Raw genomic sequence first — 19,175 nt, forward strand, 5'->3', positions numbered from 1 at the left:
GCCTGAACTGCTGTGCTCTTCCAGCACCACTAATCCAGAATCTGGTTTCCAGCATCTGCAGTCATTGTTTTTACCTCATTTTCTTCCATACGTATATCCAATGACCATTGAAATGCCCTTAAACTTAGGGAGCCTCAATTAGGTCACCTCTCAAACTTCTTTCTTCATAAGACCTTCCCTCCATAACAGACAACATTCTAGTAAATCTCCTCTGAACACGTTCTAAAGCTTCCCCATCCCTCCTATAATGCAGTGACCAGAACTGTACAGAATACTCCAAGTGTGGCTGTTAAAGTATAGATTTGCGAAGTTCCAGGAAATCCATTGTGGACTCAACCTGTAAGGCTCTCTCTTGGTTCATCCCAGAGATCGCACTCTTTGCTGGTCTGGAATGGAAAAACAAACTCTTAAAGATAATTTAGCTAATTTAAGTCATCCCCTTTATTTGCTTATAGCATCACTATTAAAACATAACACTGAAACCTAGAAGCTAAACTAACTGGGTTAAAGCAAATGTTCTTAATTTCCTTACCTTCCCTACGTCTGTTTTCTAATGTGCAGCATATGTGTTCTATCATTCAACATTACATTTTAGTCTAAATGTTTAAGGACAAGTTTTAAGGCTATACATTTTCTCATTCCCTCCTTTTGTCATTTCATGGCAATTACATAGCTTATACAAGTGTAATTCGTCCATTTAGTGGATTTGCATTCTCAATAATTCAAGTGCCTCCTCTGGTGAGTCATTATCCGTAGGAGCAGAGTCTGAAATATGCTGGATTTCAGCATGGGAGTTCGGGCATGGAGGTACATGGGTAGACAAGGGTCTACTAGATTCCTCTTTGGCTTCGGTGAAAAGCGTTGCACGGTCCATTTCATGCATAAGCGGATGACAATGTATGTTCCTAGGATGAGATCGAGGACTGTCAGTATGTCCCACATGATCCATCCGCACAGCGACCATAGCCAGCACGTAACACTCCATCCACATGGATTGGATGACTGAATAAGTTTTTTCTTCTTTAGCAAGGGGGAAATCTAGCACGAGCCGATTCTGAAGCATCATCACTCCGGGTCTCCTGTAACCCTTTCTTCACCAGCTTCAGAGCATGTGCAGTTGAGCTGGCAAAAATTTCAATGTCATACGCAAGGTCACTTATCTGATCTAGGGCCATCTCACCACCCAAGCCAGGAATAAGCCCTCCCAGCAAACAGGACCACCAGATTTGTTGATGGTGGAAGTTGTGTAAGTCCCATTTTGTATTTCCTCTACTTATTGTTCCACACTGATTCACATGTTGGTGGGCGTTGCATTCATCATCTACTTCAGGTACTTCATGGTGGAGGATGAAAAGTGGTACGGTGTGTACTAGGGCAAAATGTCCATGCCAGTGTTTGGGTACATATGGGTAGGCTTTGTTTTTGCATGGTCATTCAAGGCTAAAAGGAGTTCCAAGGGTGCACTTCTGTGAGTGAATGATGAGTCTACTCAGAGCGAGAGCTGAATTTTGTAAACAGCGGGTGCTATCAAACATCTGGTTGTACAAATGTATTAAATGGAATGGGTTTTTCCATCACAACTGAGGGATTGCATGAGTTTGTGAGTCCTACTTATCCACTGTACATCAGAATGATGGAAGAGTGGGCAGATAACACATGGATCGGGGGTTTAGCATGAATAAAGAAACTGTTAGTAACAGCAGGAGAATTGGTAGTGCAGAGTACTTTTGGTCTTGTCTCATCTTTCCAGCTTATCTTATTCATTACAGCAGCTGCATAATACAGGAAACATGGGAAGGTATTTCGATCAGTGGCGGTTCATCAGATTGCAGAGGATTACGTCGAAAAGATACAGTCTTGTGGCAATAGGTGTCTTTGGGACTGGTGATTTCAGTACTATGTGCTCAATACTACAATCTGTACAGTTCATTTTGAGAGGGAAGAGACAAGTATTTCAAAGTAACAGTTTTTGGTTGACGAAGCGGATGAGGTGATGGAATTGTGCCATCTCATGATGACTGGCATAGAAGTGTTGCAAGGATGATATTAAGGTCAAGAGTGATGTTTGGATACACAATGTGAGTAGTTTAAAATGAGTTTCAGCTGGGCAGCTGCATTCATGACTTCCAATGGGATTAATACAGGTTTCTTTTATACTGTCACATTGGGGTTCTAGCCGGTCTGAGATATCACAGATGGGTTGGTTAGATTTAGGCGCATGTACGTGGGTTGGGTTTTCATTGGATGCCTGTATCAGTACTAATACTAAGACTGTAAAGGTGATACAAGCTTGCAATGTAACTTGTAGACACGTGGGCGGCATGGTGGTTAGCACTGTTGCCTCACAGTGCCGGAAACCCAGGTTCAATTGTTACCTCAGGCAACTGTTTGCATGGGGATTACACAATCTCCCAGTGTCTTGTGGGTTTCCTCCCACAGTCCAAAAATGTGCAGGTTAGGTGAATTGGCCATGCTGAATTTCCCGTAGAGTTACCTGAAGAGAGAAATGGTCTGCGTGAGTTGCTCTTCGGAGGTTTGTGTTGACTTGTTGGGCCGAAGGGCCTGTTTCCACACTGTAAGTAATCTAATGTGAATGTCCTTCTACCTTGACTGCAGTTTCAATTGTGAGAAGAACTTTTCCAGTGGGGGCCTGATTTTTCATGACTTACGTCTTTCAATAATACGTAGTCACCGGGGTTAATATCTTGAAATGTTAGAGCTATCTACTCTTCCTTCCCTGGTACTTGATAGGCTTCTTTGACCTGTTGATGATAAGACTGAAATGCTCTGGTCAGCTTAATCATGTATCTGTGCATCTCTTCTGCCATGACATGAACATCAACAGGGTGTTGGGCAGTTAATGGCGCAGACAAGGGAGTCCTCAGGGGCTTTCCATGTATCACTTCTGCTGCCGAGAATCCCGCTTTTTTCTGTGTCAGATATCTCATGGTAAAAAGGGCAATTGGGAGAACTTACAGCCAATTAAGGCCCCTTTCTTCTACCAATTTGCTTTGCTGACCTTTCAGGGCTCATTTGCTTTTTCTACAATTCCCGCTGCATGGGGATGGTTGGCACAATGGAATTTTTGATTCAAATTCCAACTTGTGCATGTGCCTTGTTTAGTTCGGCACAGAAGTGGGGGCCATTATCAGAAGAGACCATTTCTGGTATTCCAAATCTAGTATGATTTCCCTCACAGAATTTTACAAATAGTTGTTGCTGTGCAGTCAGTACAGGGATAAACTTCAACCCATTTACTAAATCCACCGATTATCACTAAACAATACTTAGAACAATGACATCCAGGTAATTCCATAAAATCGAACTGAATAGTCTCAAAAGCTGCACTTGGCAAGGGAGTTTCACCTGGTGGACACTTTACGCCATTCCCAGGATTATGCTTTTGAAACATTAGGGAATTTGCAGCTCCGTGTTTTGCTTTTTTTCTTGCAGGTGGGGATTTCACCAAGTTTGGACAATTGTGTCCATCATTCCCTCCTTACCTACACGTGTATGTGCGTGAACATAATCAACTAGAATAGGCAGAAGTGAATCGGGCAAACATGTCTGCCCTATTGGCATAAGCCAAAGCTTATTGTAACTATTGCATCACAACCACGGTTCATCCATCTATGCCTTTCCTCATCATAGGCATCCCCCAATGGATCCGTATTTGTTCTTGGTCAGGCTTGGTCAGGGTGTCAGAAGAGGAAATAGGAGAGCCTCACTTTTGTTTCCTATTAATCATTCGATTTACCATTTTTTGCAGCAGCAGAGTTGCTTTCTTAGCAGCTCCATCAGCGGCATTGTTGCCTTCAATGACAACTGAAGTATCAGAGGAGTGAGCAACACTTTTAATAATTACCAATTGAGAGGGAAGTTGAAAAGCACTGGGGAGATTAAGCAACACAGGCAGCCTTGAGGATAGACGCTCCTGATGAGGTAAGGAAGCTGCCTCTGTTGAGGATCTGCGTCCGATATTGTCCTCAATAGGTTTTCATAATTAGGATATAGACTTACTATATCTGTTCGGGGACATTTGTCTTCCAACTTATCTAAGGTCGCATCCATATTTATCTTAACTACTTTAAACCTTCACAAAACTGATGGTCTACAGGGGACTCGAACCCCAAATACTACAGGGGACTCTAACCCCACTAACCACAGGGACTTCTAACCCAATTACTACAGGGGACTCTAACCCCAATTACTACAGGGTTTTCTAACCCAAATTACGACAGGGGCCTCTAACCCCACAAATCACAGGGGCCTCTAACCCAAATTAATGCAGGGCCACCCAACTCCAGTTAATACAGAGGCCTCTACCATCAATTAATTAAGGGGCCTCTAACCCCCAATACAATGGGGCTATAACCCCAATTATTACAGTGTGCGATATGGTAAATTAATGTTACTTCTGCAATTAGCTAAAAGTGTATGCAAGAAAAAAATGGGACTGTAAGACAATGGTAGAAATAGTGGCTTAGTGGTAAGATGCTGTGAAGACAGGCCTGTATAAATAGTAGGTACAAACATCTGTTTCCCACTTTTACAGAAACACAGGAACAAACCCCAATTAAAATGGCTTAGTGATAAGATGCTGAGAGGGGCGGCACAGAGGAAGGAGTAGATAATGGTAAGGCAAGGATGTGCCCACAGCAGGATGAGGGCAAATGGCCTTGAGAACAGGAATGAGCATTTATTTCACAGACAAGACCGGATAAGACATGAGATAAACAGGAGTAATGGGTACCGGTCTTAGGGAAGTGGAGGATGTAAACAGGGAGGGAAACAATGAAATTTTAAAAAAAATTGTGGGAACCAAATTATATAAATCTCGAGTATTTGTTGAATTCAATGTGTTTTGTCCCTGCCTTGTGGACATCACACCCACTTGCAAGCGTGAAATAAAGGGCATTACTGATTCAGATCTTGTCTCGGACCGAAATTATTGCAAGTGAGTGAGCTTTGTTTCTCACAACAGGAACCTCTAACCCCACAAAGCACAACAGCCATTACACCCTCAAATCACATGGGTCTCGAACCCCAATTACTAAGGGTACTCTAACCTCAATTACTTCAGGGCCCTCCAACCACAATTATTACAGGGGCCGCAAATCCCAATTACTACGGGGCGGGTAACCCCACTAAACACAGGGCCCTCTTACCACACAAAACACAGCAGTCTCCAACTCCAATTACCAAAGGGGCATCAAATATTGTTTATGGAACTGTGTTTAATACACTCTCTGCCAGAGAGTGGTAGTAATTGAGGTGTAATCCTGCCAGACAGGAAGAGCGTTTAATACCTTTGCTATCTGTAGTGATTGCAAAGTGACTTCCCTGATTGAGGCTGTTGATCTGGTCCAATCAGGCAGCCCCAGCTGTCAGTGAAGGGCACTGCTTGTCAATGACTGCAGATGCTGAAGAGCACAGCAGCTCAGGCAGCATTCAATGAGCAGCGAAATCGACGTTTCAGGCAAAAGCCCTTCATCAGGAATAAAGGCAGTGAGCTGGAAGCATGGAGAGATAAGCGAGAGGAAGGTGGAGGTGGGGAGAGAGTAGCATAGAGTACAATGGGTGAGTGGGGGAGAAGATGAAGGTGATAGGTCAGGGAGGAGAGGGTGGAGTGGATAGTTGGAAAAGAAGCAAGGCAAGTCAGACAAATCCGTACAAGTCATGGGGACAGTGCTGAACTGGAAGTTTGAAACTAGGATGAGGTGGGGGAAGGGGAAATGAGGAAGCTGTTGAAGTCCACATTGATGCCGTGGGGTTGAAGTGTTCTGAGGCGGAAGATGAGGCGTTCTTCCTCCAGGCGTCTGGTGGTGAGGGAGCGGCGGTGAACGAGGCCCAGGACCTCCATGTCCTCGGCAGAGTGGGAGGGGGAGTTGAAATGTTGGGCCACGGGGCGGTGTGGTTGATTGGTGCTGGTGTCTCGGAGATGTTCACTAAAGCGCTCTGCTAGGAGGCGCCCAGTCTCCCCAATGTAGAGGAGATCGCATCGGGAGCAATGGATACAACAAACGATATTAGTCGATGTGCAGGTAAAACTTTGATGGATGTGGAAGGCTCCTTTAGGGCCTTGGATAGAGGTGAGGGAGGAGATGTGGGCACCGGTTTTACAGTTTCTGCGGTGGCAGGGAAAGTGCCAGGATGGGAGGGTGGGTCGTAGGGGGCGTGGACCTGACCAGGTAGTCACGGAGGGAACGGTCTTTGCGGAAGGTGGAAAGGCATGGGGAGGGAAATATATCCCTGGTGGTGGGGTCTTTTTGAAGGTGGCAGAAATGTTGGAGGATGATTTGGTTTATGCATAGGTTGGTAGGGTGGAAGGTGAGCACCAGGGGCATTCTGTCCTTGTTACATTTGGAGGGGTGTGGTCTGAGGGCGGAGGTGCCTCAATCCAGGAGACTGAACGTTCTGGAAAGTCCATCTACATCTAGTTGGGAACAGTTAAATTGTGTGGAAACATTTAAATCTGAACGAATCAAAATTAACGTCTGGTTGAGTAGTCACCTGGTTCTAATGGAGGTCAATAACAGCGTGACAGTTTCAGTGATGACAGAACTAGAATTCCACAAAATTTGCTCTGAACTCCAAGGCTTAAATTTGTGCAAGACCTTGGCGAGACTGAGAACCTCTACCGGGGGAGACTTTCCAAATTAAGGTAATGTTCCAGTCTTTTACGAGCAGTAACTGCTTCAGGTACAACAGATTGTAGTAAAAGGTTTGATGCTGCGATGTTGATGGGGAAAGATTCACCTTGATTGGCTCAAGACTTGTTGATTAAAAAATAGCTGCCAGAGTGAATTCCTCATTAAATAACAGAATGTTTTTCAGGAAGGTCTAGGGACTATCCAAGATACCAAGGCCACCCTGCATGTTAACCAGGAACGAATTCCACCCAATGCCATTTGCCTTATGGGTAAAAGTAGAGACAGAAATCAGACAGCTGGAAAGTGAAGGAATCATCATGCTAGTCCAGTTTGTGGAATGTGTAGCACCTGTCACATCAATTCTTAACTCCGATAAATCGGTTTCTGGGGACTATAAACAAATGGTAAACCGTTTTTTTGCAGAAGCAGGATAATCACCCAGTCCCTCACACGGAGGGCAGAAACACAAAGCCATCCGGGAGGGTGTCCTTCACAAAACTGGAATTGAGACATGTGTACTTGAAGTTGAGGTTATATGAGGATTCCCAAAGTATGCTGCAGTTAATAGCCAGAAGGATTCCTTCCAATATGTCAGACTGACAATTGTGGTAATGTCAGCCTTTGCTATATTTCAGCAGATTATGGACAGCATTTTACAATATCTGTCCCAAATTGCCTATTATCTGGATGATATGCTAATAACAAGGAAGATCAATAAGTGGCATATAACGAGCTTGGACATTGTCCTTAGATTTTTCTCCCAGGTGGGTGAACTCCTTAGAAGGCACCCCAAATGGCCTGCTTGTGTTACAGAGTAGACAGGACTGGTTTACAACCATTGGAGGGTAAAGTGAGGGTGGTCTAAGGTTGCCCCCCTCCCATATCTGTATTGGTGTTTTTTATAACAGAGAGTTCATACATAACCTTTGCATCAACTCTTCAGAAAGGGTCAGCTTTAGAAATGGTCACATCACCAAGCCATAGCTTTCAGAGAAGTGAAGAAACAGCGATCGTTTTGAACCCCTCTTTCCAGCCTCCTAGCAACCTCAATACTCAAAGCAGAACCACTCCAATTTAGTAAATCTAAGCATGGTGGTTTGGGTGTAGAATGAACTTCCGGATGAAGTGGTGGATGAGGACACAGTTACAATATTTAAAAGACACTTCTATATGCACATGAATAGGAAAGGTTTGGGGGAGAAGGGATGTGCCCTTGCATCCAAACACAAAACGTATGGAAAGAATTGAAATGATCCGCATTTGCCACAAACATTTCAGAAACCTCTTTTAGTTTGAACAACTACATTGTGCAGACCAGGAAACATCACTCAGCTTGCCTCAGAAATTAAGTTGAGCCATTTCCAAATGAATCATAAATAGAATCCCGACCAACCCAACTGGTTGGATTGAACTCAACCCAAAACTTGTCACAGTGAGGCAGCAGTACTAACCACTGAGTCACCATTTACAGATGCAGGGGTTCAGCCCCTTTGGCCGGCACTAACCTTTCAAAGAGCATCAATCCTTACCCAATCCCAGTAACCTCCAATTATCACAGTTAACCCACCTAACTTGTACATACCTGAACACTGTGGACAGTTTAGCATTGCCAATCCAAATGCACAGACAGTTGTTTTTACATGCTATTTTGTACAAACATATTAAATGCAAAGAATTAATCTACCATCCTCAATGGGGTAGAAAAGGAGGCACTTCATCTATGGCCAGTCTCCTGACAGAAATTGCACCGATGTTAGTTGTTACACGGAGGTCAATCATCTACAAATCTCACTGGAGGGCTGAGAACTGTGTTTGACAGACAGCACAATGGAAAATGTTCAAGAAGAAAGCACATCCACAATGTGTCCTCCAGATACCTCACATATTCCATAACAGTTTAATTATATTCGAACAAGAGTCGATCCAGTTAATTGATAAATAAGACAGCCAATTGTACACAGCAAAACCCAACAATCTGAATGGTAAAACAACATGGCAGCAATCAGAAAGTAGTCAAAACGTAGAAACAAAGAAGATAGGAGCAGGAGGAGGCCATTCGACATTTGACCCTGCTCCTTCATTTCTCATGATCATGTCTGACTGACCAACTCAGCTACCTCATCCTGTCTCACCGTAATCTTTGATCCAATTCTACAGAAGTGCTATATCTTGCTAGCCCGTGAATGCATTCAACGTTTTGGCATCGACTACTTCCTGTGGTAATGAATTGCACAGGCTCACCGCTCTTTGGGTGAAGAAATGTCATTCCCAGCTCCGTCCTAAATAGTCCACTCCGAAACCTCAGACTCTGACTCCTGTTTCTGGGTGCACCCACCGTCAGGAATCCTCCCTATACCTACCTTGTTTAGTTCTGTTAGAGTTTTATAAGTCTCTATGATAATTCCCCCACCCCCTCATTCCTCTGAACTCCAGTGTAAACAATCCTAACTGGGTCAATCTCTCCTCACATATCAGTCCCGCCATTCCTGGAATGAGCCTGGGTAAACTGTCAATGCACTCCCTTGAGAACGCAAGCTTCCTTCCTCAGAAATGGAGAACAAAACTGCCCACAACATTTTAGGGATGGTCGCTGTCGTACCAATGCCCTGAATAACTGCAACAACACATTCTTCCTCCTGTACTCGAAACTTCTCACAATGAAGGCCAGCATCCCATTTTCCTTTACTGCCTGCTGCACATCAATGCTTACCTTCAGCAACTGGTGCATAAGGACAACCAAGTCCCGCTGAACACTCCCCTCACCCAATTTGCACCCTTTCCGTTTCTTGTTTTTGCTTCCAAAGTGAATACACTTCTCGTTTCTCAAAATAATGCTGCATCTGCCATTGGTTTGCCCACTCACTCACCCTGCCAGAGCATGTTGGAAGATCTTGGCATCTTCATCACAGCTCACCCTCCCAATCATCTGCAAACTTTGAGATGTTGTACTTGGTTCCCTCAGCCAACCGCACAAGAACATTAGACAGGAAGATGTGTGCTTCACTCCATAGTTGACCATTTCAGGTGAGGGGTCGCCGTGGCCCTCACTGACCATCCACATGCCCTGGAAACAGGGCGGCGACAGGATATCGAATTGGGAAAGTCACTGGATTGTTTGTGCAGCTTCTTTGATGGACTACCGATTTTCTCAAACAGGGAAGAAGGATGACTGGTTGGGGATTCTGGAATGAGGGAGGATTGCCTCTGAATTAGGACCAGATTGGCCTGGAGAGATATACTCCTTATGTTAATGGCCAGCACATGCCCCTGCAGAGATGTATTTCTTGGAGCACTTGCTGATGTTCATTTTATTTTTTCTGAATTGTATGCATTCCAAGTAAATCCAAAGAAAATGCTAATAGAGACGTGAATATAAGTATGTATGCACAAAGATGTGTGTGCATGCTGTCGATTGTTTCATCTCTCTGACACTATGTCAAAAATTTGCCACTTTTGATTAAACTGTAAAAGAAAAGTTTGCTCTATTTTCTGAGCCACTGGAGCTCACCTGTAATACAGAGAAAGAAAGTTACTGATCCCTAAGCTAATAGTCACATTGATGTTAAGGTCATACCCTAAATTATAACACTGACCAGTGAGGGAGGGGAAGCAGGGGAACCCTGGGATTATTAAGGCATTGCTACAGGGCTAGGAAGTTGCTCAGTGTAGAATTTTCATCATTTGCTTTGTTTCTGTGGTCATTTTGGGTATTTGGATAGTTCTGATAATATTCCCAGGTGGCACTCATGATTTGATGGTGACAGAGAAAGAGTGCCGTGCTGTCAGACGTCGTCAGATGGTCAGCTGTTCTTCCTGTGACTGAATTCCGATGCATGTTCCTTTCGACTTGCCCGCTCCAGTCGAGCTATCCTTCCTGTCCCTCTGTGTAATCCTTTTCGATGTCAAAGTGTAAATACACTTTGTTTATTGGTAGAAGATGTATCTTCATTCAGAAAATATTCAATATCAGCAACTTCCACACTGCACAGGTTCATTGTAGTTTCATCAATCTGTGCAAAAATCCTTTGTTAATCTGTGAAATAAATTTGTGTTAATTTGGGCAAAGAAATTTACATCAATTTGCACAAAAAATGTGTTACTTTGTGCAAAACACTTCATATAAATATGTGCAATAAACTTGCAAACAGTTCTATCAATCTGTACAAAGCTCTTGCCTTAATTTGGGAGACAAGCCTGTTGTCACCTGGGCAAACAATTGTATCAATTTGTGCAAAGAATGTGTGTTAGTTGTGCAAACGTCAAGCGTTAGTTTGTGGAATAAACTGGTGTTAGTTTCTGTTGTGAGTATTTCTCTGGGGCTGCTCAGGGTTTGAACCTGCAGCTTTATGTGTGTGTGTGTATGTGTACAGAGGTGTGTGTTTTCGTTCCCAGGCTACACCACAGGGCGACGTTTTAAGGGAAGGACAGGATCAGACTGGGACAGCCCTGGTCTAAACCATTGACCTCCTGCATTCTCTCAGACTTCTTCATAGTCCTACAAAGTTCATGGATGGTGCGTTCCCATACCTGTCGGAGGTGTATGTCAGGTATTGAGAGCTAGGAGCTGACTGGATGAGCTGGGACTTGGAAGGAGATGGGGTTTGACTCACAGACCTAGGGCTATTTAAACCTGGCTCAGGCAGCCATAAGCCTCTTGCCATGTGCAGTGACAAGGATTAAGTATTGGTGAGTCACTATCTCTCTCGCTCTATCTGTGTGTGAGTGAGAGAGTGTGGGTTCTGTTTGAATCGGCATCCTTCAAGCTTGTCCAAAGCAAGCCGTGTCCCTCATAGGACACATACACACACACACATACACACCCACACACACACACAGAAAGTGTGAGAGAGGGGGAGAGAGAACATGTGGAGAGGGAGCTTGGACGAGCTGGAATAGTGAGTTTCGTCTCGTTACCCTCTCTGTGTCCCTCCTTCTCTCACCTTTGTTTTTGAGCCATGTTTCCCCCTTACCTTTCTCTTTCCCTCTCTGTGTCTGCCTGTGTTTCTCTCTTGCTGACCCTCTCTTTCCTGTATCAGTTTGTCTGCTTCTCCATCCACCGTTCTGCCTGGTTTTCTCTCTCTCTCTGTCTCTCTCTATCTTCCTCTCTGTCTCTGTCTTCCGCGTTCTGTCTATCTCTCTCCCTCTCTCTCTCTCTCTCTCTTTCTCTGTCTCTCTGTTTTCCTCTCTCTCTATCTGTCTTTCACTCTTACTCATTCTGTCTTCCTGCAATACCCCGTGACTTTGCGGCACCCCAGGCTCGTTTAACTGGATGGCCTCCTTCTGGTCACTCTCTGTCACACCTCCCCATGCACTGCTGGGTGTTGTACTCAGATCGATGCGATTGTCCTGGTGGGATCCTGAGTGTGATGCTGGAAAAGCACAGCAGGTCAGGCGGCATCCATGGAGCAGGAGATTTGGCCTTTCGGGCATCAGCCCTCAATTTCTGATGAAGGGCTTTGTTCGAAACATTGATCCTCCTGCTCTTCGGATCCTGGCTGACCTGCTGTGCTTTTCCAGCACGACACTCTCAACTCTGACCTACAGCATCTGCAGTCCTTCCTTTGTCTTGATGGTATCCTGGCCAGACATACGCAATTCCTGGGAATGCTGCGAACACATTTGGACCTACCAGTTGTTTTGCTGACATCCTGAAGTGTCAAGAATTTACTTGACCAGTTGTTGCACCGCATTCCTCACCTTCTCTCTGAACTTGGACATAGTCACTGCATAAAATAATGTGTTTGTGCTGCAGCTGAAATCCTTGAGCATTTCCCCAATATACGGTAAAATAGTTGCCCTCACAAAATACTCTTTTGTTCCATTAAAGCCTTTGGATAGGAAGGTTATACCATACACTAACCACAGAAGTATAAAACTGATGGATATGGTGAAGAGGGAAATTATCGACTTTCTTCGGTTGTCCATCTCTGTGTCTCTCTGATTCTCTCTCGTGCCAAGACCCCTCAGAGTCTTGCGGAGTCGTTTAGCCACCAAAACACGCCTCATCGTCAGAGTGTTCATCAAAAGAATTAACACGAATGGGATGAAAGGGGTTAAAACGTTATCAAACCACTTAAATCCCAGCCACCTGGGGTCGCGATAATAGCTCAATGGTATTCGACAAAACCGTGGAATATTGTTAATTATCTTCTTAGGTTTAAACACAAAATAAAAAGGAATACACTTTGAACAGAGCAGAATGCCAATTGTCGTAAGAGCCACAGCCAAGGCTTTCTCTGTCCAAAATTTTGTCTTCATTTTCAGACAGCAAATGGCTACAAAACGATCAAAGGAGAAAAGGACAGTGAACCAGACGGAACAGTCTGTGGCTGCACGAGCCAGAACAAAGGTAATACTGCACACAGGGGTGATGTCCAGGAGAAACGTTTGGAAGTAATACATATTGAATCGCCTTAGTATGATGTTTATGAAAATGAACAGTAGATCCAACGTTGCCATAGCCAACAGGCAGCGCGTTGTACACTTAGAGAGTCCACATTTCCCTCGCTTGAGAATCAAAACCATGAGGAAATTAACTGTAGGAGACAGAAGATAAAACTGGAATTGGAAATTACTGATCAAACATTATCTGAGTCTGCCCAGAGAGCAATAGACGTTGTCAGCAAATGAATGCGTCAATTGGGAAGTTTTCATGGCAGATCTCAAAAGGACATCTGCAAGCCGAAATCATTTCTGGTGTGTGCACTTTTTTCTGTTTTATTCGATCTGTGCAGAGAAGTCAACGGAGCATGTTTTTCAAATAAAAGACAGAGGGGATTTGCAGAAAAGGCTTTCACACAGAGAGGGTTGGGGATTTGAAATGCACTGTATGGGGTGGTAGCTGAGGCAATATACTTCCCAACCTTTAAGGACTATTTGGATGAGGACTCGAAGTGTCATAACATTCGAGGCGATTAACTGGTTATGGAAACTAGGACGACTACAGCTTCAGTGTAGCTTTGATAGCATAAGCCTGATGGAACGGATTACCTCTTCTGTGTGGTCAGCTTCTAAGATTCCAGAAAGTGCTTCTGTGAGGCTTGTTAGGAGTTTGAACATTGCAATCCTAAATCAAATAGCTGTTTATCCTGGAAAAGTGGAACAGATGCAAAAGTAGTTTGAGAAACTCAACAGATGTGGCAGCATCGGTGAAGAGAAAAATAGAGTTAATATTTGGTGACTGAAATCACTCTGCACAGCGAAATGTTCTTCTGAAGAAGGGTTACTCGACTCAAATGTTTAATTCTGTTTTTCTGCAGACAAGAACTGATAATTGCAAACAAAGGACAGGTGCTGCATTTTATTCCTGATGAAAGGCTTTTGCCTGAAACGTCAATTTTCATGTTCCATGGGTACTGCCTGACCTTCTGTGCTTTTCCAGCACCACTCCTGGTTTTCAGCATCTGCTGTTCTTGATTTTACCTCAAAGGAAATTGAACCAGCTCCCTATTCTCATTCCAATGTCCAATACCTGGTCCACAGTCTTCTTGGTTAATACACTTCAATGCAAGATCCTGGTTGCATTTAAATAAATTGAGAATTGCCACCTCACGACCCCAAACTGGGAAATGAGGTCCAGACACACCACAACTGTCTGGATGGAAGGGTTAGCCTTCATGAACTGTATGATCCTTCAGCAGTTAGCCTCAATGTGCGTCCCGTGATAAATGCTCCTTCTGTTAGTGGTAACAGGTCTGTATCAAAACCCTCCTGAGTTTGTACACCTCAATTACATTAACTCTCGCTCTCCTCTGCGCTCCAGAAAACATGTCTAGCCCTAATCAATCTTTCCTCAATGCTGCTCTAATTTCCAAGTGCTGGTAATTTGATTGTAAGTCTGCTCTGTGTTCCACCCAGTGAAATTCTGCTCTTCCTGTACATTGGTGACCACAACTGTGCCCAACATTGCAGCTGTAATCTACCCAGTGTTTTATGTGATAGCAGAGTTATAGGTTTTGCAGGAATGTGGGCGGTTTGTTTCAGGTTGGATGACATCCAGGGTAATGGAGGAGTCGTTTGGAAAAGAGTAAATATGGAATTGATTCCCAGAGAATGTGTCTGGTCAAAGTCTGGGCTATGTACTGGACCTGGACGGCTGGAGGGGGGTGTGGGATCAGTTAATCAGTTACTCAGAAGTTAGGGTATGAGTTTAACAACATTTCTTCTGTCCGATATGAGCTGAATTAATTGCAGTACCAGCCAGAAGCGGGACCTGAATAGAACGTGATGGATCTGAACGGTATTTGTCTTGGTTTTGAACAACATGATCTCTTGATAACTCGTAAACACACAATGCTGCAAATTTTAGTTCAACAACAAAACAGCAGTTCAGTACCAAACAAATGATGAGAAAACAGAACAATGCAAACTGTGTACTCATAACAGAGATTCAAACGCATTGAGCACTCAGTAAATCTATAAACTCAGTAATCTGAAAACACCGTATAAATTGAAAGAAAATACAATGTATAGAGAGCGCCACCACTGACACACAAAAAAAACACCTCTCGTATAATACTGACACCAGAAAACCTGGATTTTACACTTGGTTTTGTCAGTTGCGATTTCCACTCTGAGGACAGAACTGCAGTAGTTTCTTTGGGAATCTAACACACAGCTGAGAATCAATCTACTCAGCTTTTAAACTCTTCAGGGCTTCCTTTATTCCAACACTTTTGGTTTGGGATGAGCTGGAACTTTTCAAATCATGGTAGTCGAATTGACTAATTCTCTGGGTCATTTCTCATGAGCACAGATCTATACATACACCCAGTTCCAGGGTGTTCCAAGGAATAAAAGAAACGACTCGCAGTTAAAAGTGTAGTAAAAAAGTTTCTCAATTTATGGTGTTTTCCTTAAGCTCAGATTCCACAATGCTAGGTTGCATCCAATCAGAAAATAACAACAAACGTTTATTGTGCACAAACCCATTCAGCCTCGGGCCAGTATATAAACACGGTTTTTTAAAGAAAAAAAATGTGTGGTGGCACAGATACCTATAAGTTAATTTTTACCTCCAGATAAATAGAGAAACCTAACGGTTGTTCACACGGGAAAATGAAAGTGAGTATTTTACTTAATTTCATCGAAACTGCCTGTAGTTTCCAATTGAATTGGATAATTCTAGCACGTCCCGCGACAAACTGAATTATAAAATGGAAACTTCAATTGCTCAAGCAAATTCTTCCGGGTCTGCAGTGATGGGGATTCTGCACGGTAATCTGTAACCAGAGACTAGACCACCGATCATCTACCCATGATTGAGAGTGGCCCCAAAATGCCCATGTATCACTTTGAATTGCAGCGTGAAACCGTAGGGAATCCTCAAGACATATTTGCACACATTCAATGTAACACCATACTCACCAGGAATTGTTGGAATTGGAAGGACTGTGTAAAATATTTGCTGCGCCTTCTGAATTGGAAGATGCATTTTCTGGAGAATATTTTTGATCGAGCAATCTCTCTCCGTATTAATAAATGATGCAATATTTCCCAGATTTTTTCATTTATAGCTGCTGGCATTGCCCGGGGGATTGTCACAGCGCACTCCAACTGTTTTTCAAACTTTGAATAAATAGATGACGACAGTAATTTAAACCCCAGTTGTGACAGAACAGATTTTTAAAAAAAGTTTATTGGAATATGTGAATCACATTCGGTTATTCACAAAGACAGCAAAATGCGTATACACTATTATTGATACACATCCCATCCATGCTACATTCTCATGTTAGAGTTGGCATTATATTGATTCTGACCATTTGGCAACGATATTCTGGTTGTTAAATGTCTCTCTGAGAACTGTTCTCCTCAACACAGGGATGTGGCCTTCCTGTTTAACAGTGTTAAAAATCACATAAGACCATATTATATTGCAATGGGTTTATTTGGAATTACTAGCTTACAGAGTGTGACTAGTGGGACAGGATCAGAAGACACAGAATTGAAAGCAAAATATCACAGTGACATGCAATTAAAAGGAGATATTGAACAAACCTACATTGATGTTAACTCTTGCATTGTTTTTAGAATAGGTTGCAGGTTTTGATACATTATTACAAAATTCCAGCACTTTTAAAAGTCATATTCTCGTGGTAACTTCGTGTTTTACGAAAAAAGTGACATCTCAGCTCAGACAATGTATTAGAATTGTGAGATTACAGTCTGTCTGTATCCCAATTTTGAGCCAGATACATTCAATTTCCAAAGTAGTAATTTATATTAAAAAAATTATGGAACAACTGCCTGCATTGACTGCTTGCAGGTTGTGTGCTTTTTGAGCAAGATAAAATGTTTCTTCAAATAGAACATTGAACATTAAAGCACAGCACAGACCCTTTGGCTGTCGACGTTGTGCTTACCTGTGGAACCCATCTTGAAGCCCATGGAACCTACGCTATTTCATTTTCATCCATATGCCTATCCAATGACTATTTAAATGACCTTAAAAGGTGGTGAATCTACTACTGCTACAGGCAGTGCGATCCATACCCCTAGCACTCATTAAAAAAGAAACAAATTCTGGCATCTGTCCTATATCTACCACCCCTCAATTTAAAGCTGTGCCCGCTCATGCCATCCCTTACCATTCTAGGAAAGCAGCTCTCAACGTCCAACCTATGAAACCCTCTCCATAAACCTCGATGAAGTCGCAACTCAAACCTCTTCTCTCTAACGTCGCTCAGCCTTTTCTCGTCAAACCTTCCCTCCATACCAGACAACATCCTCGTAAATCTCCTCTGAACACTTTCCAAAGCTTCCACATCTCTCCTTTAATATGGTGATCAGAACTGGTGGGCGGCACGGTGGCAGTGGGCGGCACGGTGGCACAGTGGTTAGCACTGCTGCCTCACAGCGCCTGAGACCCGGGTTCAATTGCCGACTCAGGCGACTGACTGTGTGGAGTTTGCACGTTCTCCCCGTGTCTGCGTGGGCTTCCTCCGGGTGCACCGGTTTCCACCCACAGTCCAAAGATGTGCAGGTTAGGTGAATTGGCCATGCTAAATTGCCCGTAGTGTTAGGTAAGGGGTAAATGTAGGGGTATGGGTGGGTTGCGCTTCGGCGGGTCGGTGTGGACTTGTTGGGCCGAAGGGCCTGTTTCCACACTGTAAGTAATCTAACTATATGCAATACTCCAAATGTGACTGCATCAGTGTTTTGTACAGCTGCAACATGACCTCGTGGTTCCAAAACTTAATCCCTCTACCAATAAAAGCTAACACACTGCCTTCTTAACAATCCTATCAAACTCGGGAACAACTTTCATGGGTCTATATATCTGGACTCCGACACCTCTCTGTTCATCTACACTACCAAGAATCTTACCATTAGCCCAGGTCTCTGCTTTCTTGTTTCTCCTTCCAAAGTGAATCACCTTACACCTTGAAGCATTAAATTCCGTTTGTCACTCCTCGGCTCAGACGTGCAGCTTATCTATGTTTCTCTTTAACCTGCAACATCCTTCATCATTATTGACAACTCTACCGACCTCAATGTCCTTCTATCCTCTCATACAGGACATTGTGGGCGGCACGGTGGCACAGTGGTTAGCACCCGGGTTCAATTCCCGATTCAGGTGACTGACTCTGTGGAGTTTGCACGTTCTCCCTGTGTCTGCATGGGTTTCCTCCGGATGCTCCGGTTTCCTCCCACAGTCCAAAGATGTGCGGGTCAGGTGAATTTGGCATGCTAAGTTATCCGTTGTGTTAGGTAAGGGGTAAATGTAGGGGTATTGGTGGGTTGCGCTTCTGCGGGTCGGTGTGGACTTGTTGGGCCGAAGGGCGTGTTTCCACACTGTAAGTAATCTAATCTAATTTATACAAATGACAAACAATTGAACCAAAACACATCCTTGCGGTATGCCACTAGAAACTGAATGAATATTTCCCATCAATCACCACTGTCTAGTTTTTTTCACACAGCCAATTTCTGATCCAACCTGTTAAATCACCTTCAATCCCATGCCACAATATTTTGTGAAAGAGACGACCATGGGGAAGCTTATCAAGCTCCTTACTGAAACACATGGACACCACCACCAGTTTGGTCACGTTCTCAATGAACACAATATTGTTATTTTTTAAGATTATTTACAGTGCAGAAACAGGCTCTTCGGCCCAACAAGCCCACACCGACCCTCTGAAGAGCACCCCACCCAGACCCATTCCCCTACATTTACCCCTTCACCTAACACTACAGGCAATTTAGAATGGCCAATTCACCTCACCTTTACTTTTTTGGACTGTGTGTATATGTGTAAGGGTTTTGTTCAATACGGGGGGGGGGCGTTGATTATCTGAACGTGATGGGTGGGCACCATTTTGCTTGGCTAATCGATTATTTGGTGAATCGATAAAATGCATTTCCCTGGGGCTCGGAGTTTTTAAAATTTGCTCCACATTCAAGAGACTGCAGCAGGACACAGTGCACGATGCCACGCCCACCCCCGACACTGCCTCCAACCCCGTGCAACACCTCTCCTGGACCACAACGCCGTGCAACATCTCCCACAACACCTCC

The sequence above is a fragment of the Hemiscyllium ocellatum genome, chromosome 40, assembly GCF_020745735.1.
Source record: "Hemiscyllium ocellatum isolate sHemOce1 chromosome 40, sHemOce1.pat.X.cur, whole genome shotgun sequence".
Taxonomy (NCBI): domain Eukaryota; kingdom Metazoa; phylum Chordata; class Chondrichthyes; order Orectolobiformes; family Hemiscylliidae; genus Hemiscyllium; species Hemiscyllium ocellatum.